Here is a 27,809-nt window from a genome sequence, read left to right on the forward strand (position 1 = left end):
TTCAAACTGTGGCTGCCCGGGAGAGAGGAACTAATACAGATGAGAAAGTTCCCTGAGTTTCAAAACAGAGACTGGAGGCCCCAACTAGTAGACCTGCTGGACACTCAGCCCAGGTGAGTGGTATTGACCCTGGTGTCTATTCTACATGGATTCTGAACCTTGCCCTGCCCTTTGCCCACATCCTTGGCTCTCTCTCAAGAAGCATGCAAACGGCCTTCCCCCTTGGATTCTTGATCCTAACTCTGTACTAACAGCCAGGTGTTAGGATAGAAGGAGTATGGTTGGCCCAGTCTATGCTGATGCTGACCCCCTCGGTCATGCAGTAACTGTTCTTCTGCCACATCTCTTGCTGATGATAGCTAGCAGCTATTAAGGGCTCCCTCTCAACCTGTTCTCCACCTGATATCTTTACCACTTCATCCCACTCCCTAGAGTACACAAATGTCATCTTGCTGCAGCAATACTGTGAATCATCACAAATTGGTCTGAACAATTGATTAAGAATATTGGACTTAGGAGTTCCTGTGTGGTGCAGCAGAAATGAATCCGACTAGGAACCATGAGGTTGCAGGTTCGATCACTGGCCTCTCTCAGTGGGTTAAGCATCCGGCATTGCCATGAGCTGTGGTGTAGGTCGCAGACACAGCTCAATCTGGCATTGCTGTGGCTGTGGCATAGGCCTGCAGTTGTAACTCCGATTACACCCCTAGCCTGGGAACCTCCATATGCCTCGGAAGTGGCCCTAGAAAAAAGGCAACCCCCCCAAAAAAAACCCCATACAATGTCTGCTTTCAGACTGACTACAATGGAATTAAATAAGACTAGAAAAATAGCTGTAAAATCCCAAATACTTGAATATTAAGCAGTATTCATCTAAATAACTCATGATTCAAAGATGAAATCTCAAAAGGAATTTTTAAATATTTTGATCTAAATGAACATGAAAATACAACTTATCAAACTATGTGGAATACAGCAAAAACAGTGCAGAGAGAGAAATTTTTAGCATTGAGTGCATATCTTAGAAAAAAAGAAAAATTGAAAATCAATAATTTAAGTCTTAGGAAATTTAGGAAGCCACTGAAAGGAGAACAAATTAAATTCAAAGTAAGCAAGAAAATAAATAAAAATTAGGGAGGAAATCAATGAAACTGAAAATAAGAAATCAATGGAGAAAACTGATAAAAGCAAAAGCTTGTTCTTTGAAAAAAACAATAAATTGATAATCGATGACCACGATAACTAAGAAAAAAGAGAGAAGACACAAATAATTAATATCAGAAATGTAAAAAAGGGATATCATGGACATAAAAAGCCTAATAGTAGAATACTGTGAACAAGTCTATGACCACAAAGTTGATAACCTAGATGAAATGGATCCATTCCTTGAAAGACACAATCTGCCAAAATTTACATGAGAAGAAATAGACAATTCAAGAGGACCTATATCTATTTTTAAAAATAAATCAACAACTAATAACTTTCCCAAACATAAAACACCAGGTCCATATGGATTCACTGGATAATTCTACCAAACATTTAAGAAAGTATACCAATACTCTATAATCTCTCCTAGAAGATAGAAGCTAAAGGAATACCTCCAAACATACTGTGTGAGCCCAGCATTACCCTAATACCCAAATCAGACAATACATTACAAAAAAGAAAACTACAGCCGACTATCTCTCAAAATATAGATGGAAAAATCCTCAACAAAATATTAGCAAATCAAATCCAGCAATGCATAATAAGGACTCTATACCACAACCAAGGGGGATTTATTCCAGCAATGCAAGGCTCATTCAATTAATATAATTCATCACATCAATAGACTAAAGAAGAAAAATCACATGATCATATCAATAGATGCAGAAAAAAATTGATAAAATCCAACACCCATTCATGGTAAAAACTTTTAGCAAACTAGGAATAGGGGAAACTTCCTCAATTTAATAAAAACTATCTACAGAAAAACTATGGCTAATATCATAACTAATGATAAGAAACCATATGCTTTCTTGCTAAGCTCAGAAACAAGGCAAGGATATTTTCTCCCGCCACTCCTTTTCAACACTGTATTGCAAGTCCTAGATAATGCAATAAGACAAAAAAGAGACATAAAATGTATACAGATTGGGAAGAAATAAACAAAACTCTCTTTGTTTGCGGATGACATGATTGTCTATGTTGAAAATCTGAAAGAATCGATAAAACAAAACAAAACAAAACCCTGGAACTAAAATTGTCTCATTATAGCAAGATTGCAGGATACAAGGTTAAAAGACAAAATTCAATCACTTTTCTATGTATCAGTAATGCATAAGTGGAATTTGAAATAAAAATATAATAGTATTTAAATTGGCACCCCAATAATGAAATATTTAGGTATAAATCTAAAAAAAATGAACAAGATCTAAGTGAGGAAAACTACAAAACTCAGATGAAAGAAATCAAAGGAGGAGTTCCCGTCGTGGTGCAGTGGTTAACGAATCCGACTAGGAACCATGAGGTTGCGGGTTCAGTCCCTGGCCTTGCTCAGTGGGTTAACGATCCAGCGTTGCCGTGAGCTGTGGTGTAGGTTGCAGACACGGCTGGATCCTGCGTTGCTGTGGCTCTGGAGTAGGCTGGTGGCTACAGCTCTGATTCGACCCCTAGCCTGGGAACCTCCATATGCCGCGGGAGTGGCCCAAGAAATAGCAAAAAGACAAAAAAAAAAAAGAAATCAAAGGAGAACTGAATAAATGAAGAGATATTCCATATTCATGGATAGGAAGAGTCATATTGTCAAGATATCAGTTCTTCCCAATTTGATCTATAGATTCAATGTAATCCCAATCAAAATCTCAGCTAGCTATTTTGTGGATATTGACAAACTGATTCTAAAGTTGATACGGAGGAGCAAAACATCCAGAATAGCTAATACATATCGAATCAGAAGAACAAAGTCAGAGGATTGACATTACCTGACTTCAAGACAGTAATCAAGGTAGTGTTTATTACAACTATAAATGTAATAAAATTCACTGAGTAATTTAAAAAAAGATAGTATTTATTGGCAAAGGAGTAGACTAGGAGATCAATAGAACAGAACAGAGAACCCAGAAATAGACCCACATCTGATCAACTGACTTTTGACAAAGGAGCAAAGGCAATACAATGGAGAAAAGAGAATCTTTTCAACAAAAGGTGTCACAATAGCACATACAGGTGCAAAAAAATAAATAAATAAATCTAGACACAGACCTTACACATTTTACAAAATTAACTCAAAATGGAACATACACCTATATATGCAGGCAAAATCATAAAACTCCTCGAAGACAACAGAGAAGAAAATCTAGATGAACTTTGTTATGGCAATGACTTTTAACATACAACACCAAAAATGTATATTCCATGAAGGAAATTATTGATAAACTGGACTTTATTAAAATTAAAGGCCTCTGCTCTGCAAAAGACTCAGTCAAGAGAGTGAGAAGACAAGCCACAGAATGTTAGAAAATATTTGCTAAAGATAGCTGGTTAAAGGATTGTTATTTAGAATACACAAAGAACCCTTAAAACTCAACAATAAGAAAATGACCAATCTAATTTAAAAATGGACATAGTATTTGAACAGACACCTCACCATGAAGATATACAAATGAAAATGAACATTTGAAAAGATGTTCAACATTACATGTCATTAGGGAAACACAAATTTAAAAAACAATTACATATCACAACACATCCATTAGAATGAAAAAAAAAAAAAAAATCCAAAACCCAGACAACATCAAATGCTGGTGAGAATGTGAAACAACAGGAACTCTCCTCATTGCTGATGGGAACACAAATGGTATGGCCATTTTGGAAGACGGTGTGGCAGTTTCTGCCACATAATCAACAGTCATGTTCCATGATATTTACCCAAATGAATCCACACAAAAACATGCACCCAGAGGTTTGTAACTTCTTTATTCATAATTGCAAAAACTAGAAGCAACCATGATGTACTTCAGGAGGTGGATGGATGAACTATGAGACATTATACAATGGAGTACTATTCAGTGCTAAAGAGAAGTGAGCTTACCAAGCCATGAAAAGGCAGAGAGGAACTTTAAATGCATATTCCTAAATGAAAGAAGCAAATCTGAAAAAGCTATATACTAAATGATTCCAACTATATCACATTCTAGAAAAGCCAAATCTATGGAACAGTACAAAGTTCAGGGTTTGAGTGGGAGGGATAAAAAGGCAGACCACAGAAGAATTTTTTGGGCACCAAAACAATTCTGTATGACATCATAATAATGGGTATGTGTCATTATACACTTGTGAAAACCTGTAGAATATACAATACCAAGGGTGAACCCTAATGTAAACCGTGGGCTTAAGGTGAAAATGATGTCAGTATAGGTTTATCAACTGTGTCAAATACACCAGGTGGTGCAAGATGTGAACAGAGAGGGGAGGCTGTACATGTATGCAGGTCGGGGAAGGGAATGCTCTCTATCTTCCTCTCCATTTTCCTGTAAACCTAAAACTGCTCTGAAAAATCAACTATTTAGAAGTAAGCAAGGAGTTCCTGTCCTGGCCAGCGGTTAACGAACCCGATTAGCATCCAATCCATGAGGACATCGGTTTGATCCCTGGCCTCCCTCAGTGGGTTAAGGATCCGGCGTTGACGTGAGCTGTCGTGTAGGTTGCAGATTTGGCTTGGATCACTTGTTGCTATGGCTGTGGCGTAGGCCAGTGGCTACAGCTTCTATTTGACCCCTAGCCTGGGAACCACCATATGCCATGGGTGTGGCCTTAAAAAGACAAAAAAAAAAAAAAAAAAGCAAGCAAGCAAACCAAGGAAACCCCTCAAAACATCAAAAGAAGTGGGACATAAAATAGTATAGCATCACATAAACTTGGACTGGCGAAAAGGACACTAATATGTTAATAATGACTACTACCTCTGGATAGTGGGATTATGGATTGTTTTAATTTTATGTTTTATATTGTCTTTCCAAACTCTCTATAAAGAATATGTACCACTTAGATAATCCTGGAGATGAGAGGATATAGAGATTACCATACTAAATCAGAGAAAGACAAATATCATACGATATCACTTATATGTGGAATATACATATTATATGTGAAATCTTAAAAAATGATACAAATGAATTATTTACAAACAGAAACAGATGCACAGACACAGAAGACAAATTTATGGTTACCAAAGGGGAAAGGGGGTGGAGGACCAATAAATTAGGCATTTGCGCATAGCAGATACAAACTACTATATATAAAATAAAAAACAAGATCCTACTGTAAGCACAGAAAATTATATTCAATAGCCTGTGATAAACCATAATGGAAAAGAATACAAAAAAGAGTATGTGTATACATACTTATAACTGTATCACTTTGCGATATACCAGGAGCTAACACAACATTATAAATCAATATACTTCAATTAAATAAATAAAATTAAAAAAGAATATGCATTACTTAATCAGAAAAGCAATAATATTTATTTTTAAATAAGAGGAAATGAAAGGGCACGACTTAGAACTTAGGACACTGAATTCAATCTAGGCTTCACCCTTACTAGCTCTGTCACCTGGCAAGCCTCAGTTTCTGCATCTGTAAAATGAGGATAATAAAATTTACTCCATAGTGGTTTGTGTGTGTGTGTGTGAAGATAAAACTATTTAAGGAAAATGAATGCGCAGTGCGCCTGGGGGATGTCAATACAGATTAATTTTGTGGCCCTTTAAGGATATTTGGGAGTTTATAGGTTCCAAGGAGATTTTGCTGGGCATACACAAGGCCTTTTGTTCATCCCTCTCCCTTTCCCATCCCAACATTCCTGATGAAACAAACAACCAGGCCTAGAGCAGCCCCACCCCCGCCCCTCATGTACCAGCTTCTCCCTTTTGGAGGAGAGAGCTGAGGTCCAGAGAGGACACCGGAGTAAACATTTCTACTTTGAAAACCCCAGAAAGTGCAAGGCTCGGGAACTGGCTGCCTTTTGTTCTTTTTCTCCCTCTCCATCCTTTAAGCATGATTCTCTGCTTCTTGTCCCAGCCTGAGGGAGAAGCCAAGGGGACATGTCACCAGAAAATAGCTTCGGGGCCAAAGTCTTACACCAGGATTTGGAGATGGATAAGGAACGGGCTTCTGACAGACAAGGAGGGGACTGTTGCAGGCCTGGGATAGCGAGGAAGCGTGCCCAGGGCCACAAGGGGGCCAGGAACAAAGGACTTAGTCTCACAACAAGCCTGGACAACAAATCAGGCGGAATTGAGGGAGTCCTGAACGGAAAGCCAGCCGGCCCCCTCCAGCTAAGGATGAGGTACGTCCGGAATGCAAGAGGAAGGTGAACAGAACGTAACGAGGGGACCTTGGTTTTCACATCCAGTTTTACTCTGAAGCATTCCAAACACGGTGGGAACAGAGCCTGTTTGGAGAGGACTGTTATCTGAGGACAAGGCAGGACAGAGGGGAAGGGGAGGCGCCCCAGGTTGGGGGTGACAACTGATGGCTCAAGAGAACATTCCAGCTTGGAGATAAGTGAAGCCAGAAAGTTAGAAATGATTCAGTGGAAGTCTAAGGAACTGCTCATTCCACCCCTGGTGTGAGCTCCAATGAGATCAACCAGAACTTTCGAGGCTACATTGGTCATTTTGTAATGGAATTGATCCGTGGCTCTCAGATTTCCACTAAAGACAGTTCCTCTTGCTCTGCATTTTTATTTCAGAAAACTCACCTATTCCTTCTAACTTCTCTAATTTTCATTGGTAGGCTAGGACTTTAAAAGCTAAGAACATATGAATTAAAATTCCCAATGGTGGTCACATTATGGGGGCTGATCATGACAATAGATGAAGACAAAATTCCATAGGCAGCTTTTATTGATAAACTTGACTCCTTGTCTTTTACACCTTATCCCTTACCTACCTCCAGCCAGAGTCCCTTTTGTTCCACGTCTCTTCTGGTGCTCACCGTACAAGCCATTTCTTAGAGATGGAAGAGGATGGTTGCTAATGTACCCTCAGCACCACCCAGGTTTACTGACCACCATAAGGGTATAAAAAGGTAGGGGACTCATTCCCTGATTTCAGTGACCTTATACTGTGCTCTCGGGAGTGTAAGGACTGCAATGGACACATCTCAGACGCATGGAACTAACAGGCTGGTGAGGAAACAAATGGTCAAATATCCACACATAAAGACAACATTGCACATGTGACCAATGCGGTAAAGAAAAGATAAAGGATACCAGCCAAGCCTATTAAGCTTAATTATTATTATTATTTTTTTTTTTGGCTTTTTGCCATTTCTTGGGCCTCACCAGAGGCATACAGAGGTTCCCAGGCTAGGGGTCAAGTAGGAGCGTAGCCGCCAGCCTACGCCACAGCCACAGCAACTCAGGATCCGAGCCAGGTCTGTGACCTACACCACAGGTCATGGCAACGCTGGATCCTTAACCCACTGAACAAGGCCAGGGATCGAACCCTCAACCTCATGGTTCCTAGTCAGATTCGTTAACCACTGAGCCATGACGGGAACTCCTTAAGCTTAATTATTTAAATTTATATATTATTCTGTAACTGTGTGACATGTATCCATCTTGTCAATTAAGATGATAAACTCCTGTTAGAACTACATCTTACAACTGAACTTAGAACTAATGCCCACAGTTCTGGGCAGACAGCAGATCCCCAAAAACACTTGAGGGTGTGGGGGAAGCCCCCTTCCTTCTCTGAAACCCAAACTCTTCTCATTAAATATTCTAAAGTATGAACGATGGTGTGCAAGAGCTGATCAAATGCTTCCAGTGCTTGGAGAATCAAAGCTGAGGATGGATCTTCCGGTCTTCTGTGAGTCAGGAGTTACATGTGAGCTCAGCCGTCCCTAAGCACACAATGTCCACTCACGGCAGGACCATCCTCAGTTCAGCCCAGTAGAAGCACAAAGGTAGGTGTCAGCCTGACCTCAGAAAGCAGGTTGGAACTAAGCTTCTGAGATGGATGGACAGAGGTCCAGGGACTGTCCACATGGCGACAGATGAATGGCTGCTCTGACTGCCCCCACCTGAGTGCTCACTGCATTCATTCTTCTTACAGCCATATGTTTATAGCATCTGTGACATCTTAGCTAACATTAGATATTTATTTGTATTATCTGTCTAATCTGATGGGAATGTAAACTTCTTGATGTGAGAATTAACGTCTTTTCTATCAAAGGAAATCTTGGTTACTCCATTTTGCTCCGGTTTCAGCTGAGACACTTCTGCAGCCCCCTCCTCTTTCCTTCTTCTGCCAGCAGCAGTTTGTTTCAATTAGCCAACCGAGAAGAATATGTGCCCTGACTTGACCAGTGGGAAGGGGACAGGTATACCACCTGAGTTAGGGATAGATAGGGAGGGTCTTTTCTTCTTTGCACGTGCTTTTTGAGTATCCGCACCCTTCTGCAGAAATAAAGAGCCTTGTCAAGATCTCCCCATGTTCATGTGTCTCACTTTCCGACACTGACGATCCGAGCCATTCCCCAACACTGAGAAAAAGGACTTTTTTGTTGGTTTGGGGGAACACTTTGTCAAACTACAGCTAAGATACAGAGTACCCACATCAGAAGGGAACAGCTTGATAAATGGTTGTAACATAAATACACCCAGATAACCAGCACCTGGTTATAGGGATTAAAATATGATAATTCCCAGAAGTTCCTTCACACCAAGACTGCCAGCACTGCCTTTGTTTCGTGCCCTGCTCTATCCCAGTACCTCCTTCAGTACCTGGTATATAGCGGATGCTTAATAATGGTGATGGGCCCCAACATATTTTTTTTATGGCTGCACCCACAGCATATGGAAGTTCCCTGGCCAGGGATTGAATCTGAGCCTCCCAAGTGACCTGAGCCATCCAAGTAACCTGAGCCACTACAGTTGGATTCTTAACCCACTGTGTCACAGCAGACACTTCAATGGACCCCAACTTAGGACAGTTCAACTTGCAGATTGCTTTTTGGGGGGCCATGACCTCAGAATTCAGAAGTTCCTGGGCCAGGGATGAACACACACACACCAGAGCTCCTCAACCAGCTTAGCCACCAGGGAACTCCACAGAGTTTTGAATTTTTGATGGTGCGAAAGTGATACATATTCAATAGAAACCATACTTTGATTTTTTTTCTTTTTTCTTTTCTTTAGGGCTGCACCTGGGGCATATGGAAATTCCTAGACTAGGGGTTGAATCGAAGCTGAGCTGCAGCCACCAGCCTATGCCACAGCCACGGCAATGCAGATCTGAGCCACTTCTGTGAATTACACCACAGCTTGGGGCAAAGCCATATCCTTAACCCACTGAGAGAGACCAGGGATCAAACCTGAACCCGCATCCTCATGGACACTATGTCAGGTTCTTAACCCACTGAGCCACAGTGGGAACTCCATACTTTGAATTTTTATCTCACCCCTGGGTAGTGATTCACAGTCCATGTTCTCTCATAATGCTGGGCTATGGCAGCCACTGCAACTCCCAGGCAGCCACGTGATATGTTTACAACCATCTGGACCCATCAACCATTTGCTTTTTCACTACGCCACCGCCATAGCAACACCGGATCCAAGTCATGTCTGTGATCTACACCACAGGTCACAGCAACGCTGGATCCCCAACCCACAGAGCAAGGCCAGGAATCAAACCTGCATCCTCATGGATATTAGTCGGATTTGTTTCCACTGAGGCACAATGGGAACTCCGCTTTTTCACCTTTCTTTTCTTCCTTCCTTCTTTCTCTCTCTCTCTTTTTTTTTTTTTTTTTGTCGTCTTTAGGGCTGCACCTGCAGCATATGGAAGTTCCCAGGCTAGCAGTTGAATTGGAGTCATAGCTACTGGCATAAGCCACAGTCACAGCAATGCCAGATCAGAGCTGCATCTACAACTTACACCACAGCTCATGGCAATGCCAGATCCTTAACCCACTGTGCCAGGCCAGGGATTGAACCTATGTCCCAGAGCTCCAGAGACACTGTCAATCCTGTTGCATCACTGCAGGAACCCCTCAACACTTTATTAAATAGACTTCATGTTAGAAGATTTTGCCCAGCTGTAGGCTAATGCGAGTGTTCTGAGCATGTGGAAGGGAGGCTGGGCTCAGCTATGATTTCTGTAGGTTAGATGTACTAAATGCATTTGCAGCTTACAATATTTTCCACTTATGATGGGTTTATTGGGATGTAACCCCTACATAAGTCAAAAGAGACCTGTACTTGTTAAACATATCCATCCATCTATAATTCATATTTACTAGGGGTCTACTCTTTGTCAGGCATTGTTCAAAGTGGTGAATACACAAGAAGATCCTTTTCTCTAAAGACAGTCAAGTAAACCCTCAGAGGATAGTTGGCAAGATGAGTCCCTGAAACCCTGGGGAGGACGGGCCACTTCGAAGGATGTTTATAGCTAGAGAGAAGGAAGGAATGCAGTTTGCAGCTCTGCAGAATTTCTCTAGTCATCTCAAGCTTTGGATTTGCATCAGCTTTTTTGATGTAGGTGGTCCAACTTGGTTAATACTTACTGATTGCTCACACTTCACAGAAGAAAAAAAAAAGGTTTGCTTTCCTGGTAGAGTTCTTAATAGAATCATTGGATGTAAATATGTTTCATTGATCCTCACATTGAAACCCTGACTATGTGTGTTAGGAATCTTTTGGTGGCAGGCAGCAGAAAATCCAACCCCAACCAGTTTACACAGCGAATGGAATTTACTAGCTGATAGAGCTGTGAAGTCCAGCTCTGTGGTGGTCTTCAGGCCAACTTTAATCCCAGGTGCAATAATTTCAGCACAGGTCCAGTTTATTTTCAGCCCTTTCTCTGCCTTTCATACCGTCTTTGTATCTCAAGGCTGACTCCTCTGATGTCATAAGATGACTATCAGCAACTTTCCTGGACTGAAGCTTTTTCATTCATGTCCAGGTGGAAAAAAGCATCTTTGTAGGTCTCTTCCATAGAAGAGCACACGAGTTTCCATCCTTGCAATATCCAGCAAACATCACCTCATCTTGCAATTCATTTGCCTGGATTGACATATTTGCCCATCTTGGACCAATCACCATGGCCAATGGCAGGGCAGGATGTGATGATTGTCTTAAACCAAAGACGACTTGCCTCTTGTGATGGTCAATTTGATGTGCCAACTTGACTGGGATATGGGGTTCCCAGGTATTGGTCAAACATGATTTCTGAGTGTGTCTCTGAGGGTGTTTCTGCATGAAATTAACATCTGAGTGGTTAGACTGAAGCGAATTGCCTTCCCAACGTGGATGAGCCTCAGTGAATCCATTGGAGGCCTGAATGGAACAAGGGCCAGCGTAAGAAATAATTCACTTTTTCTGCCTTTTCTTGAGCAATGACATCGGTTTCCTCCTCTACTTGCACTGAGACTTAAACATCGGCTCTCCTGGGTCTCCAGGTTACAGATGGGAGATTGTGGGTCTTCTCAGCCTCCATAACCGAAGAGCCAATTCATTATAATTAATCTCCTTACATATACTGGTTCTGTTTTTCTGGAAAACCCTGACTAATACTCCCCCGTAGCCAGGAGTAGGCTCAGATTTTTCCCAAAGGGCATTGACTGCATGAACAAGGAATGGATAACTGATGAAAATTGGGATTCTGTTAGTGAAAGGAAGGAAGAAAAAAAATAGGCGAGAGAAAAAGAACAAGCATCTGTGGCACTTGAGGTCATCCTGTCTTTAGTGGCAGAGCCCTAATATATTCTTTTCTACACCCCATCCTGCCTCTTATTATGTATTGCCTGTCATGGGTAACTCACTGTGTTAGGTACTGTGGGAAAATAAGTCCCCCAAATGTCCAAGAAATGAGAGTTTAATATGAGATTGAAGGTGTTCACAAATAGCTACAGTGGAAGGTAGTGTAATAATACACATTATCAAAAGAAAATGAGTAGGGTGCTCCCTGTAGAAAAACTGCTCCCCCATAGACACATGGCACTCCCTTCCTTAGCAGGGTTGCACACCACTTTTTGCACTGTGTGCCAAGGATCCTTACCCCATGGACGTTGGGTTTCACAGAAACAGCAAACAGCATAATCTTTCCTTCAAATTAATGTAAAATGAACTAATATGGAGAAAAAGTAAATCTTCATATCTAAGACCCTTACCACATCCTTTAGAGAACTGGAAGCTTAACTGAGTGGTATATTATGCTAAGTTAAGCTTTAAAATGTGCCCTTGAGCTTCAGATATATTTCTGAAATATTTTTCCTTACATGGGAGAACATCAAGTGAGAACCTTTCATCCTTAGTCCTAAAATAGTTGAGGTTCCCCCCGCCCCACATCTCCCTGCTTAACACTAGAAAGGGGACATCATTCTTTTGTTCTGAATTTAGTGGGTTATGTTTTGAAAGATGCCTAGCCTTCTGCCTTGGGTATAACAGGTCCTTGAGAAATGCTGGTCGAACCTGAGTCTACAGCTACAAATGATTATCATGTCTGTCTTCTCTTTAAGAAATTCTGCTTGGAGTTCCCGTCGTGGCTCAGTGGTTAACGAACCCAACTAGGAACCATGGGGTTGCAGGTTCGATCCCTGGCCTTGTTCAGTGGGTTAAGGATCTGGCTTTGCCATGAGCTGGTGTGTAGGTCACAGACGTGGCTTGGATCCCGTGTTGCCGTGGCTGTGGCATAGGCCAGCAGCTGTAGTTCCGATTTGACCCCTAGCCTGGGAATCTCCATATGCCACGGGTGTGGCCCTAAAAATACAAAAGACAAATAAATAAACAAACCTCTAGTCCTCCAAAAATCATTAAACATTTGACTGACAGAGCAGGTGCCCTTGCCTCACAGTAGAGGAGGTGACCCTGGCTGGAGGCCTGAGGAGCGAGCGTTCACTCTCTGTGGCCAGACCTTGTTCTTCATGGCTGTTCAAAGATACCCTCTGGATGAGAGCATCCAAAAACAATGAGGGAGGAATTCCTGTTATGACTCAGCAGGAATTCCACTTGTATCCATGAGGATGCAGGTTCAATCCCTGGCCCTGCTCAGTGGGTTGAGGATCTGGTATTGCCATGAGCCATGGTGTAGGTCACAGTTGGAGCTCAGATCTGGCATTGCTGTGGCTGTGGTGTAGGCTGTCAGCTGCAGGTTTGATTTGACCTGGGAACTTCCATATGCCACGGTTGTGGGCCTAAAAAGCCAAAAATAAAAATAAAAAATAAAAACAATGAGGGGAGAGAAAGGTTTCAAAATCTTCACAAAAGCATAAAATTGCTGATCTAATAAAAACAAAAACTCAGGCCAAAAGCTAAGAGAAAGCAAAAGTCAGGAGGTAAATGGAGCACTCTGCACTACTTTCGTCCTGACCGTGTTTGCCAAATTGGTCTGAGGGGCTGAGCAATGGTTTTCGCAGACTCTCGGTGTGAGAGGCACAGAAATGGAAGTACAGGACTGTCTAAAGGCAACATCTGAGTGGAAGCCTCCACACAGAGTGGGACTTTCAAAGGTGAAGATTTCCTGCTTTCACACATGCCTGCCCATCCCTCCCCCACCACGGTGTTTGAGGCGATTCACCTGGGTCAGAAGGAGCAAAGGAGAAAAACAAAATCCCTAAGAAATTTTGTTAGAGGTAGTTACTCCTAGGAATTCAGAAGATTGGGTGGTCTAAGAAACCTTAAACATTGACTGAAGTTTAAAGTGGTCCCAGGCAGAAGGGTACCTATCCACCTAAACAAAGCAAATACAAATACAAATTCTCCTGAAGGGAACCTTCCTCTTAGGCCACTGAGCATCTCCACAAATAATTTTCTAAGAGCAGTGAGCAGCGCAGAATTTAAAATATCCAAGTGTACAAGGAAATCGACAGAAACTATGAAGAACCATCAAAAGAGCCATGTAGACTTTAGATTATGAACTCAGTAGTTATAAATTATAAAACATCCAAGGAGTACCCATTGTGGCCCAGCAGGTTAAGGACCCAACATTGTCTCTATGACGATGAGGGTTTGATCCCTGGCTTCATTCAGTGGGTTAAGGATCCCGAGGCACCACAAGCTGTGGTGTAGCTTGGACCTGGTGTTGCTGTGGCTGTGGCATATGTCTCAGCTGAGACCCCTAGCCTGGGAACTTCCATATACTCCAGGGGCAGCCATAAAAAGACAAATAAATAAATAAATAAAGTGGCTTCTTCCCATTAAAAGTCTCATCACTTAAAAAGAAAAAAAGAAACCAAAACCAACAAAACGAACGAAAAAATCCATGCTTAGTGCATAAAATATAAAGTTAGCCGTATGTGTAAAGAATGGTAAACTATAAAAAGGGCCACTGGATTTTTTATAATGACAAAGTTTAAGTTGTAACCAAAATTAAAAACCCAGGGGACAGATTAAGACACAATTGAAAAAACAAAAGGGAAAGAGTGAAAATAATTGTTCTGAATTCAACCCAGAATCAAAAAGATGGAAAATATGAACTAGAGGTTAAGAGGCACACAAGATAATGTTAAAAGAGAAATTCCAGAAGGAGGGAGGAAAGACCTGGGCAATGACAATATTGAAAAACATAATAGCTGAGCATTTTCAGAACTGCTCCAGAAACTTAACCAGAGATTCAGAAAATCCATCAAATCCCAAGCCAGAGAGTAAAAGTACCTACATACATTTACATACATCATAGCGAAGTTTCAGAAAACTGAAAATAAAGAAAATCTTAAAAATAGAAAAAAAAAAAGTCAGAAAAGATTGCCTTTCAAGAAGCAGTCAGACATAAAGACCAAAAAAAAAAAAAAAAAAAAAAAAAAGAAGAAGCAGTCAGACTGACAGCAAATTCTCCACAGTAAACTGTGGAAGAAAGAAAAATAGCCCTATATTTTCAGCACATTGAAAAAATAATTTGCCAACTTGCAATTGTACATACAGTGAGGTGGAAAAAAACTTTCAAGAATAAGGACAACATAAATAAATATTCTGTAAATAAAAAGTGTTCATTCATTACTAACAAAAGCTCCTAAAGGAAATGTTAAAAGATACACTTGAGGCAGGAAAAAAAAGGTGATCCTATGTGGAATGTATGAGCTGCAAAAAAGAGTGAAAAGCAAAGAAAATGGCAAATGCAAATGAACAATGACAATATAAAGTTGTCATTAATAATTTTTGGCTGTGTTCTAAAAGTTGAATTAAAATATATGAAAAAATCAATTTATACAAGTAGGTTAAGGGGGGATGCAATTTAAATATTTTAAGATCTTTTTATTGCCTGTGAGGGGAGAAAAGATACTGATTAATGGAGTTCCTGTTGTGGCTCAGTGGGTTCCAAACCTGACTAGTATCCATGAGGATTCAGGTTCGATCCCTGACCCTGCTCAGTAGGTAAGGATCTGGCAGTGGCATAGGCCAGAAGCTGCAGCTCCAATCTGACCCCTGGGAAATTCCATGTACAATAACTGTGGCCCTGAAAAGCAAAAAAAAAAAAAAAAAAGATACTGATTAAATTAGAGTTGGGTCTGTCAAGTATGCAAATTGGAATTTTTAGGAAAACCACCCAAAGCATAGAAATCGAGTATATAACTTCTAAATTAGTGTGCGTGAGGGAAATGGAATATTTAAAATTCTCCATTAAAACAAAAGAAGGGATACAACAGAACAAGCATCCAAGATTTCACCATTTCCATCCAGTTCTGAGAGATATTGGAGGCAAAGAAAGAGGAGACTGCCCAACTCAAGTGATTCTGCCCATGGGTCACGGCCATACCACCTGCTGTCCATGATGGGTAGAGACCTGGAACTCCAGCTTCACTAATAAGATTTTCTCAGAGGAACTTGAAACTATGAACAGCATAAGTCAGGCTAAAACACATGATGGCAGCAGCTTGGAAAAAAAATAATCTATGAGTTTGGCCCCTGAGGTCCCTGGAGGAGCCTATTCCCTGTTCCCCTGTCCTTCCACGGCCTCACTGGCCAACCCTTCCTTTGTGTCTGTAAGCTCTCCCATGTGCTTGCAATACATCCTGCTAACAATCCCTTTCCCCACATCCTCTTTTTTTTTTTTTTTTTTTTTTCTTTCTTGCTTAATCGGCCTTGATTTGTTTGAAACAAAAGAAACTTAACTGATGCCAAGAACCATTGCGGCTCATGCCAGAAGGATCTTCACTCTCTTACATAAAAATCCAAATGTTTGGCATAGAGGGTGAGGCTGTCTTCTTAGCAACAACTTAATCTGAACTGCAGCTGGATTCTTTAACTTATATCAAATATGCAAGATGAACATTCCCAAGACGTAACCCAGATGGGTGGGCCTCCTCTGGAGGCCTTCGCTCTTTTTTTACACTCACTTGGAGGCCATACTCACCACTTTGTCATAGCCTCCAAAACATGTCCAACCCCACATTAATGAGAAAACTTGTGTTTTCTTGGAGATTCTCTGGAGTCTGTGAAGGAGGGCTCACAGCATCACTGGGCTGAAACTGAATCCATTACCCCAGTGGACATCTTTTCTCTTCTCCCAGAAGAGCCCAGTTCTGCCAGCTTCCTCTTCCCTCTTCTTTCTTTTCTCCCAGTCAACTTGAGAACTTCTCTTTGTTACATTATGAAAATCAGTATTTGCCCTCAGCTTGTATAGTTATTCCACTCATCAAAACAATCCCCCTTGTAGTGAGCAGAACACATGTCCCTTGGGGTAGGGGATCTTGGTTCCTTCTGCCACCTATGGGATGCATTCATTCTTCCTCAATAACTGTGAGTCCCTCTATAGCAGTTCCAGCACCTTGAATAGTGCCTGGCACAGTAGGCTTTTCATGGAGTCATGGGATGGCTTTGTACATCTCATAGAGCCTAGAAAGGTGCATCATGGGAAATATGTGTTTGACAATTGGTCCTTGAATATATGATTGCATCACCACCATTTAGGAGACTATAAGAGGACTCAAGGTTGTGACACTGGCTAAACCCTATAATGTATTCAAAGTTAGAGGCAATCAAATTAACAAAGGGCATACTAAAATAGAGTATTAACTCAATATTTGCATTGATTAAGCTATGATGCCTTACTATTCCAGGCTAAGGATGTGAGCCATATGGAAGAAAATATGGAATTGAGAAGTCTAAATTTCCATTGCAAAGATGGTGGAAAGGTAAGGAAACTATGGGGAAGGATTAATTTCTATGGATATATATCTTTTGAAAAATTATTGGCTTAAAAGTAAAATTCAGACTGTGTCTACATAAGGCCAAAGTATCTAATATAAACAGAATTACCAGATAAAATATAGGACATCTGGTTAAATTTGAGTTTCAGATAAACTACAGATCACTTTTTCTTTTTTTTTAGTTAAGTTTGTCCTAAGTATTACATGGAAAAATACTTATACTAAAAAAAGGTCATTTTTATTTCAAATTCAAATTTATTGGGCATCTGATATATATAGATACACAGATACATATATATATATATATATATATATTTTTTTTTTTTTTGCTAAATCTGGCAAATACAAATCTATGGAAAAAAATATTCAGTCCATGGTCTAGACATTTGACCTGCCATCTAGATAAATCTTCTTTTCATATAAATGTCTGGCTATTGTATAAAGTGTTAAAAGCCCACTTTCTCCTATCCTTAAATCTCTTTGCTCCTTTCCTCTCTTAACCATAAGTGTTGGTTGAAACAAAAGATTTTTCTTTTTATCCCCTCCAACTTTCAAGGATTCAAGGACCAGAAGGTCTTGGTAATTCTGTTATTATTGACTTTCAGTGGATGTGACATTGATAAAAATGTGTCAAAATGACTAGACTGGATATTAAAGATCTCGAAGTGTGAAAAAGCTCAAAGAGATAAAGCCAACTCATCCTTGACATACTTTCCAATCTGACTCTCACAGCCCTGGCCATGAGGGACCAAGGAGAAAAGCCAATCTTAGGGAGTATGTTCATAACTTATCATAATAAATATTGACCAATATGGACAAAAGAAACAAGGATGTGTTCCACACAGTAAACCCATAGGTGCTGGGGTTCAAGGTATAGGGTGTTGATTAAAGTGGAAGAGAGGAAAATTGGTCAAAATACAGAGGAATTTGTACAACCAAAAGCTATATATAATGGGGCTTGATGTCATTTTTTCACTGGGGGCCAGATATATATACATGGAAATTTCATCAATCCATTTTAGCCAGAGGTAAGGCTTATCTAGATTTTAAAGTTTGATTTTAAAGGCCTGTTAAGAATCAACTTCATTCCCTTCAAGTATATATTCTAACTGGAATGAGATTGACCAAGTAGAATTATTTAAAGTATTACCTTAATGAGTAGGTAAGATAAAGGTATGTGGTTAAAATGACAAAGAGCCATCTGAAGCAGTGATTGACTACTTTATGGCACTGCTTCATAATTCTCTTTTTTTTTTTCTTTGTCTTTTTTCTAGGACCGCACCCATGGCATATGGAGGTTCCCAGGCTAGGGGTCAAATCAGAGCTGTAGCCTCTGGCCTATGCCAGAGCCACAGCAACTTGTGATCCGAGCCATGTCTCTGACCTACACCACAGCTCACAGCAACACTGGATCCTTAATCCACTGAGTGAAGCCAGGGATCAAGCCGCAATCTCATGGTTCCTAGTTGGATTCGTTAACCGCTGAGCCACGACGGGAATTCCCATAATTCTTATTAATTATTAATAATATTAATAACATGTTTGTAAATTTATTGGATATGAGTGCTATACTACTCGGCCATATAAAAGAATGATTTTGTTGTTGTTTTTGTCTTTTTGCCTTTTCTAGGGCTGCACCCACGGCATATGGAAGTTCCCAGGCTAGGGGTCCAATCCGGCCTACACCAGAGCTACAGCAACGCGGGATCCAAGTTGCGTCTGCAACCTACACCACAGCTCACAGCAATGCCAGATCCTCAACCCACTGAGCAAGGCCAGGGATCAAACCCGCAACCTCACGGTTCCTAGTCGGATTTGTTAACCACTGAGCCACGCTGGGAACTCCCTAGAAGAATGATTAATGCCACTTGCAGGAACATGGATGGACCTAGATGTTATCATACTAAGTCAGACAAAGACAAATATCAGATGATATCACTTGTACGTGGAATCTGAAACATGATACAAATGAACACATTTACAAACAGAAACAGATTCACAGACATTGAGAATAAACTTATGGTTACCAATGGTCAAAATGGGAGAGTAGGGATAAATTAGGAGTTTGGGCTTAGCAGATAAAAACTGCTACATACAAAATAGATAAACAACAAGGTCCTGCTGTATAGCACAGGGAACTATATTCAATATCTTATAATAACCTAAAATAAAAAAGAATATATACATACACACATATATATATTGAATCACTTTTCTATATATCAGAATCTAATACAACATTGTAAGTCAACTATACTTCAATTTTTAAAAAAAAGACTGCTATAATTCTTGTGGGGGCCTTCCTGATTCATGAAGAGTCCTCTTTTCTAAAAATGGCTCCAGACGCTGGAGTGAGCTCCAAGTAGACTGAGCCACCCAACCCCCTGCTAAGCTCATTGGTCCAAGACAAAACCCTGACCCAGTCTGGACCAATCAGAGTATGGCTCCAGGACATCTTTCAAACTGCAGTTTGAAACCCAGCCCTCTTTGGAGAAGGAAGCGGGTGTGTGAGTCTTGAGAGCTCTCAGAGCCATGTGGCGGGAACTTGACTGCAGCAGGAGAATGAATCCAGCATGTAGAGAGAAGCAAAGACATAGAGCATGTGTCCTACTGAATTCCAGTCCCTGGTTCCAGCTGTTCCTGAGGCCCAGCTGTTCCCTTTTTCCTCCTACTGCTCTGTGAACTGCTATTTAATATATTCTTTGTTTTTGCCTATGTTAGCTATGTTCCTGTCATTTGTAATAAAAGCATCCTGGATAGTCCAGCACTGTGTGTCACGTGCTGTGCTCCTACCACGGGGCACGCAGAGGTACAGAGAATAGGACTTCTTTTTCTTAATGGTAGCACCCATGGCATATGGAAATTCTGGGGCTAGGGATTGAATCCCAGCCATGCGACAACACCAGATCCTTTAACCCACTGCTCCGGGCAGGGGATCAAACCCACACCTCTGTAGCAACCTGAGCCGCTGCAGTCGGATTCTTAACCTACTGCGCCACGGCCAGAACTCCGAACAGGACCCTAACCCTTAAAAGAACTTACAGTTTTGTGTGGCAACTATAACACAGAGTGGAAAGCTATAAATGTTGCAGGAGAATTCAAAAGCTGTAAGAAAGGTGGGAGAAATCCCTTCTACCAGGAGGGTTTAGGGACAATTTCTTGTCTGAGATGACTTTGAGCCTGCCTCTGAGGTAAGATAAGATTTGCTCATGTGGCCCAAGGGAGAGAAGACCCTGAAGACAGAAAAGAACATGAGCAAAGATTTAGCAGCAGACAAAATGGGTATGAGTGGGAAATAGTCATACCTGTCAGGTCAAAGCATTTCGTGGCAATAGGGAGATTTGATTTTGTTTGTTTTAATGATTTTTATTTTTTCCATTATAGCTGGTTTACAGTGTTCTGTCAATTTTCTACAGTGTAGTGTACAGCAAAGTGACCCAGTCTCACACACACACACAGACATTCTTTTTCTCACATTATCCTCCATCATTTTCCATCACAAGTGATTAGACATAGTTCCCTGTGCTATACAGCAGGATGTCATTGCTTATCCACCCCAAATGCAACTGTTTGCCCCTATTAATCCCAGACTCCCAGTCCATCCCACTCCCCCACCGTTTTTTAAATGGCATATGGAAGTGCCCAGGCCAGGGATCAAATCTGAGCCACAGCTGTGACCTACGCTGTAGCTGTGGCAATGCTGGATCCTTTAACCTGCAGCACCACAGCAGGAACTCTGAGACGTGAAGATTTTTAAGCAAGAGAGGACGTGGTTTGTGGAATAATAAATCCAAGAGTGGGCTGGAATGGAGGAGAGAATGGGGCCAGGCAGCTAGGAGGTTATTACAGTGTTCCAAGCTGAAAAGTATAAATGTCCTCACTAGAAGGCCAGTAGGGAGTGGGGAGGAATGAGAAAACACCCTCCTTCAGATAATCGCAATATTTTCAGTCAGAAGGATATCTGAGGAGGGCGGACAGGGATGGACTGGGAATTCATGGGGTGAAATGGGCGCTGCAACAGACTCTGGGGGGTCTGAGAAGTCAGAAGTGACTAAAGGGTGGCAAAGTGCCATTGACCTCTCCCTCGAGGTTAAGTAATAAGAACTAGAAGGGAAACAAGCAACCAGGCTCCTCTGGTGGCCTCAACAGAGAAAGGAAAGTGGAAGGAAGGTGCAGGTTCTCTATAGCAGGGACCTCGTGAGGTTTGTGAAGGAGAAACACAAAAGAATCAAAGAACAAGGACACTGAGGGAGGACCTTATAGAAAGGTGGAGGGTGGGAACGGCCGGTGGGTGTTGGGGGGCTGCATGGCTCAGAGGTGAGAAGTCTCCAGCCTGGGTGAGGAGAGGCAAGGAAAGCCAGGAGAACACTCTGAAAACAGCAAGAAGGGAAGTGGTGGCCTCATTGGTTCAGTAGGATGGAAAGCCAGGAAGGACACTCTGAAAACAGCGAGAAGGGATGTGATGGGCTAGTTGGTTCAGTAGGATGGAGGGAAGGGGAGATCCTGCAGACCTGAAAGAAGAATGTCAGGCCTCCAGCGTGGGAGCCATTCTGTATGTTTATCTGCTTGTGTCTTTCTTTTTTTTCCCCCTACCTTTTAGGGCCACAGATACGGCATATGGAAGTTCCCAGGCTAGGGGTTGAATTGGAGCTGCAGCTGCCAGCCTGCACCACAGCACAGCAACTTGGGATCTGAGCTGCCTCTGCGACCTACACTACAGGTCAGGGCAACGCCAGTTCCTTAACCCACTGAGCAAGGCCAGGGATCGAACCCATGTCCTCATGGTTACTAGTCGGGTTTGTTACCCCTGAGCCACAATGGGAGGGACCTCCTCTGCTTATGTCTTGATGACATAAAATCAGTGGAGGTGAAGGTCCTTACAGGAGGCTGAGGAAATGTAAGCAAAGGCTATCCGTGGATGTTTCCAGAACGGGGAGCAGCAAGAACATCCTAGAGCATGGGAGGCAGGAAGGATTGAGGAGGGTGAGGAGCAGAATAGGTGGACTTCCCTAGGGGTCCTTGCTGAGAGCTGATGATGGACAAAACAGTCAGGAAAGGGAACAGGGAAATGTGGAGCTGCTCTTAAGGTCATGTCTGCATGGAATGGGGGGGGGCGTGGGGAAGGAGGGGTTTGTGTGCAAAGAGAAGGAGAAAGGATCCTTCTGCAGATAAAGTCAGATTTGGATGAAAGTCAGGTGTTGAAACGAGCACTGGAAGCCAAGATTAAGGATATTGGAGGGTTTATTTCTAAGCGATGACTAGTGGCCGGGGCGGAGGAGAGCTTGGACTGAGCCTCGGAGAACCAAGAATGCAGGGGAAAGATGAGCCTGGCTGATAATTTTTATAGTAAGTTTAATGAAGTGAGCGGTAGTTCAAGACTCCCCTTCATGATAAAGCAGCAGACACAGGGAGAGGGCTGGATGAAGGGGGTCAAAAGGTGCAAACTTCTAGTCATAAGGTGAATAAGTACTAGGGATGTAGTGGACACTATGGGAAATAGAATTAGTGTTGCTGTACAGTACATATGAAAGTTCATAAGAAAGTCCTAAGAGTTCCCATCACAAGAAAATGATTTTTTCCCTATTTCTTTAATTTTATAACTATATGAGATGATGGACGTTCACTACATTTATTGTGATAATCACTTCATGATGTATGTAAGTCAAGTCATTACTCTCTACACTTTAAAAGTGTACAGTGCTGTAGGTCAATTATGTCTCAATGCAACTGGGAGAAAAATAATCAATTTTTTAAAAACTTGTAAAAATCATGTTTTTTGAAAAAGCAGATATACGAAGACGGATTCTCCCCAAAATTCTCTCTCTCTCTTTTTTTTTTTTTTGTCTTTTTTGTCTTTTTAGGGCCACACCTGTGGCATATGGAGGTTCTCAGGCTAGGGTCAAATTGGAGCTGTAGCTGCCAGCCTACACACAGCCACAGCAATGCCAGATCCGAGCCTCATCCGCAACCTACACCACAGCCCACGGCAACGCAGGATCCTTAACCTCTGATCAAGGCCAGGGATTGAACCCAAGTCCTCATGGATACTAGTCAGGTTCATTAACCACTGAGCCACAATGGGAACTTCCCCCAAATTCTTTTTTCTATATATATGTATATTTTTTTGGCTGCACCTGCAGCATGCAAAAGTTTCTCAAACACTTGCCATAGCAGTGACTGGCACCACAGCAGAGACAATGCCAGATCCCTAACCTGCTGAGCCACCAGAGAACTTCCAGAAATTCTTTTACAAAGATTCTTTTCACCAGTATGTACACATTCTTCCCTTTCATGCTTGAGTCCTTTATTTGCTTGGCAAATATTGTGTGTGCACATAGGCGTGTGTGTGTGGGCACATAGGCTTATGTGCACATGCATGTACATCCGTGTGAGTGTATGCAAGACAACAACAGCTCTCTGGACCTTTGCCATGTTTGGAGGTGGGGGACCTTTGCCTGCGTCCCCCCTTTTGATCACTGCAGCAGAGAGTTGAGTGTAAAACATTCCAGAGCAAATGGATGATTCCCTGACTCTCTTATTCAGTCTTCTGGCAAAAGAAAAAGGAATGTCAGGGCTGAAAGTGGAAGCAAAGGTTATCTAGGGGCGCCTTCTGAGATAAGCCCATTTTCCCTTAATGGCTTGTCTTTCCCAGAGCCTCAGGATCTGAAGATTGCCATCCCTTTTATTTTCTCCCGAAGCACAGAGGTAAGATAAGCTTGCTCCACTCATTTTCAAAGCCACGTGGCTATGCTCTGGGAGGCACCATCTTCCTCGTCCCAGACACAGGGAGTCCTGCTGGGTGAGAGTAGAGGCTTACCTACAGGCACTTAGGTGTGGGGCCCAGGACTGATGATCATTTGTGGTGATTGCTGGCTGTGGAGTTCCTAATCAGCAGGGTGCCCATGCAGAGATGAGCTTCCAGTGGGGAGCAGGAGGAAGGTGGTATGCAGGGTGTCGCCCAGTCCTTGAGTAGTACAAGGACAGGGGTGTGGAGTAGGAGCACCAGGGCAGTCACAAGAGCCCAAGTCCATAGAGAGGACCAGGAGCCTTACAAACCTAGGGGGGCAGGGAGCAAAGCCTTCAGGCCTGCCCTGGGTTGTTCTGGGTATCTATAACAAGGTCCCCCAAGGTCTTGCTACTCAAAGTGTTGTCTGAACCAGAGTACCAGGATTCTCTCATTCCCTGTTAGGCATGCCGAGTCTCAGGCCCCACCAGGGCCACCAGAATAAGCCTCTACATTTTTAACAAGACGTTCAAGTGCACTTTGGAGTTCAAAGCTGAGGAACTCTACAGACTCCATTTATTAATTTTTTTTTAGGGCCGCACCTGCGATTTATTAAATTTTTTTTTTAGGGCCGCACCTGCGGCACATGGAAGTTCCCAGGCTAGGGGTTAAATTCGAGCTGCAGCTGCCACCTAAGCCATAGCCACAGCAATACCAGATCTTTCACCCACTGAGCAAGGCCACAGATCAACCCTGAATCCTGATGGATACTGGTTGGGTTTGTTACCGCTGAGCCATGACGGGAACTCCCTATATGTTTTAATAATAATAAACCTATGTTAACCCACTGAACCACAATGGGAACTCCCCAGACTCCATTTATTAATCAGCACCACCTTCCCACAAAGGTGGGGAGAGCTCTCCACCCTCCTGCTGGTTCCGAGGAGTGAATAACAGGTGACAGCCAAAGAAGAAACCTCCAGGCAGGCTGCCCCCTGGTACTCAAATACCTTTCAGAGCCCCTCCCCTGGAAGACCATTAATATGGAAAAAGAGAGGGACAGACTGTTTTGAACACTCAGGAGTGCCTCACTACCTGAAGCTCCAGCATAGCAGTGGAAATACTTTAGGGTGGAGCTCCTGTCCTGACTCAGTGGTTAACCAATCCGACTAGGAACCATGAGGTTGAGGGTTTGATCCCTGGCCTTGCTCAGTGGGTTAAGGATCAGGCCTCTCGGAGAGCTGTGGTGTAGGTGCAGACACTGCTGGGATCTGAAGTTGCTGTGGCTCTGGCATAGGCCGGTGGCTACAGCTCTGATTAGACCCCTAGCCTGGGAACCTCCATATGCCTCTGGTGAGGCCCTAAAAAAGACAGGAAAAAAAAAAAAAAAGAAGATCTTTAGGGAAGCAAACAATGGCTAGAGAAAAAGCACCATTGCCTACCTCAGCCTCCTAGAGGTTTTGCTTGCAAAGTGCCTAGAGCACGTGTGTGTGTGTGTGTGTGTGTGTGTGTGTGTGTGTAAACAGTCCTCTCTATAACACACATGGTAAGGAAAAAGTTCTGCTTTCTCTCATAAACAGAACCGACGTGCCTCCATAAAAGGAAATAATGTTTTATTAAGACCTCCTCTGAGGTTACAAAAACCTCTCTCTCGGAAGATCACGAAGGATTTTTCTTTGCTGTGACGTGTCACCAGTCCCTGAATCCCACTCTTCCTTTCCCTCTGCCCTATCCACAGGAGATTTTCTTCCTGCTTGTATTTTTTAACAGAGAACCTGAGTTTCCAGTTGACAGAGTCCATGATCAGCTCCTTCACTGAACATTGCACAAGCGACACAGACCTCTGGCTGTGCAAACAAACAGGGCAAGGGGACAGCGGAAGGTGCCAGCCGCGGTGCTGCCCCAGCCAGGCCCTCCCCAAGGCCCTTTGAGGCACGGGGCCCTTCCTCAGGGTGCTCCTCCGCCCGGTAGGGCCCTAAGCCCCGAGCCAGCCCTGTGGGTCGTCAGAGGAGGCCCTGTCCATCAGCACTCCTCTGGGATCTGTCCCGTTTTAGTCAGGAATGTTCCTCAGATAAAGACCCGAGCGGAATGCGGGCCCCCAATCAGAGTTACGCAAGGACAGCCGGATCTTTATCGGGCGGCGCTGGGTAAGGGCGGGTGACCGCTCAGATCCCTCAGTGTGAAGCAGGAAAACAAGGACGACTCTGCGCTGGGGGACTGACTCGCGGGAACAGAAGGTGCCAGCGGTGCTTCCTCCAGCACACCTTTGACCTGGAGCTGCCAACACCCACTTCTTTCCCGGCCTAGCTCCCCTGAAGAGCGTGACTCCCCGGGGCTGCGGATTGCTGAACAGTTATATTTAGCCAATCGCGGAAGGGACTAGCCAGTTCCAGCCAACTAGCCTTCTCCCAGCGGAGACAGGGATTCTTTGCCTCCTTCTTCCCCCTTCCCTCCTAGTCCTTCCCGCCGCCGCCGGCTGACTCCACTTCCACTAAAATGCAGCCGAGGAGTGGGCGAGGGGGGAAGCATAAAGCCCAAGCTCCAAGGACACTGGTGGTTTGGGGCCTGGCCTGGGCAGGTGAACCGATTTTGATCTGCAAACCCAGCTCCCCCTCTTCGTGGCTTGAGGGTCCCTGCTGGCCTCGCACTTGGGCAGAAGAGTTCAGTCTATAAGAGGTGCCATTCATAAGCCCAGATCCCTATTGCTGCGGCCTGAAATTCTGGCAGCCTGAAATTCTGCTTTACCAACTTCCCTCTGGGAGCCTGAACATTTTTTATCATCCAGTGTTTCCTCATAAAATGATGCAAGTACCCTCGGAAAGGCAAATGACTTAAGCTTTTCTTTTATCGGCTCACAGACTCAGAAGAATGGGCGCAAGTGGAGGCTTTGGAGGAGAGAAGGTGGCCTGGCGGCTGAGAAAGACTTCTGGTGAAAACAGGAAGACGGATGACTCTCCCACGTCCACTAAAATGCAGCGGGGGGCGGTGGGGGGGAAATAAATCCACAAGTTTCAAGTCAATGGAAGAGAACTCCCGGGAGAGACTACATGACTTTGCCTCAGCTGTGAAGAAAATGAAGGTCACCAGAAAGGAAACCCTAAATATGGATTTAACCAAATTTTGTGAGAGGGAGGAGTGTGTGGGAGGCAGTGGCTGATGAAGAGTCCTAGATCGTGCTTTTCCACAGAAAGGCAATAGGCAATATTTAAAAACCAAAAAAAATCGAGAAAAACCTGGGTAAGCTTGTATTTTAAAAATACGGAGAAAATACCAGAAAGAAAACAACCTGAAAGAAGAGGCATCAGAAGTGTAGAGGAGTACAGCAGGGATTCTTGGTTTTCTTTCCAGTTCTAGCAGTATTCAGTTTATTCAGTTTTTCAGTAATTTAATTGCTATTTTTCATTCAAATAAAATTCAAAAAATTTTAAAAGGAAAGAAATGGGAAGGAATAAAAGAGAAATGCCTCCAATTTCAGGTTTCTTCCCCCAGTTGGCTCAGCTGGGTTGTTCTGAGGCCTGAGCCATTCAGAGTTGAATTATCTCCACCACACCCTTGGAAGGAGGGATGAGAGCCCTGCCAGCGTTTTTCTGAAGAAATATGACTGAGATGACAGAATTCTTTTTGCCTGTTTGAAAGCGGGCAAACTGGGGGTGACCCTGCAGGCTGGGGGAGAGGGGATGAAGAAGGCTTGTAAAAGTCCTTTTCCAAAGGAAGAATTTGCATTTCCTTTGCTCCCTAAGGATTTCTACTTGCGGTGTTCCCTGACTCCACCCACCAGGTAGACTTGGCCTTGTGGTCTAGGCAGCACAGAAGCTCAACCTGCCCGGGAGCCGGCCCTGTGTGGCACAGGTGCATGCCCTACAGCAGTGTGGGTACCAGCTCCACCCCGAGTTCCAAGGACACTGGAGGCTGGAGGCCCAGCCTGCATAGGTGAACCAGGTTTTGA

At 43.0% G+C, this 27,809-nt stretch overlaps 1 long non-coding RNA gene across 1 annotated transcript; it reads left to right on the plus strand.

Moving 5' to 3' along the window:
* Nucleotides 6-27,809, plus strand: LOC110257076. Its single transcript, XR_002339293.1, has 3 exons — nt 6-113; nt 17,050-17,124; nt 26,722-27,809. It is a non-coding gene; the product is annotated as an uncharacterized LOC110257076 (long non-coding RNA).

Source organism: Sus scrofa, chromosome 15 (assembly GCF_000003025.6).
Source record: "Sus scrofa isolate TJ Tabasco breed Duroc chromosome 15, Sscrofa11.1, whole genome shotgun sequence".
Classification (NCBI taxonomy): Eukaryota; Metazoa; Chordata; class Mammalia; order Artiodactyla; family Suidae; genus Sus; species Sus scrofa.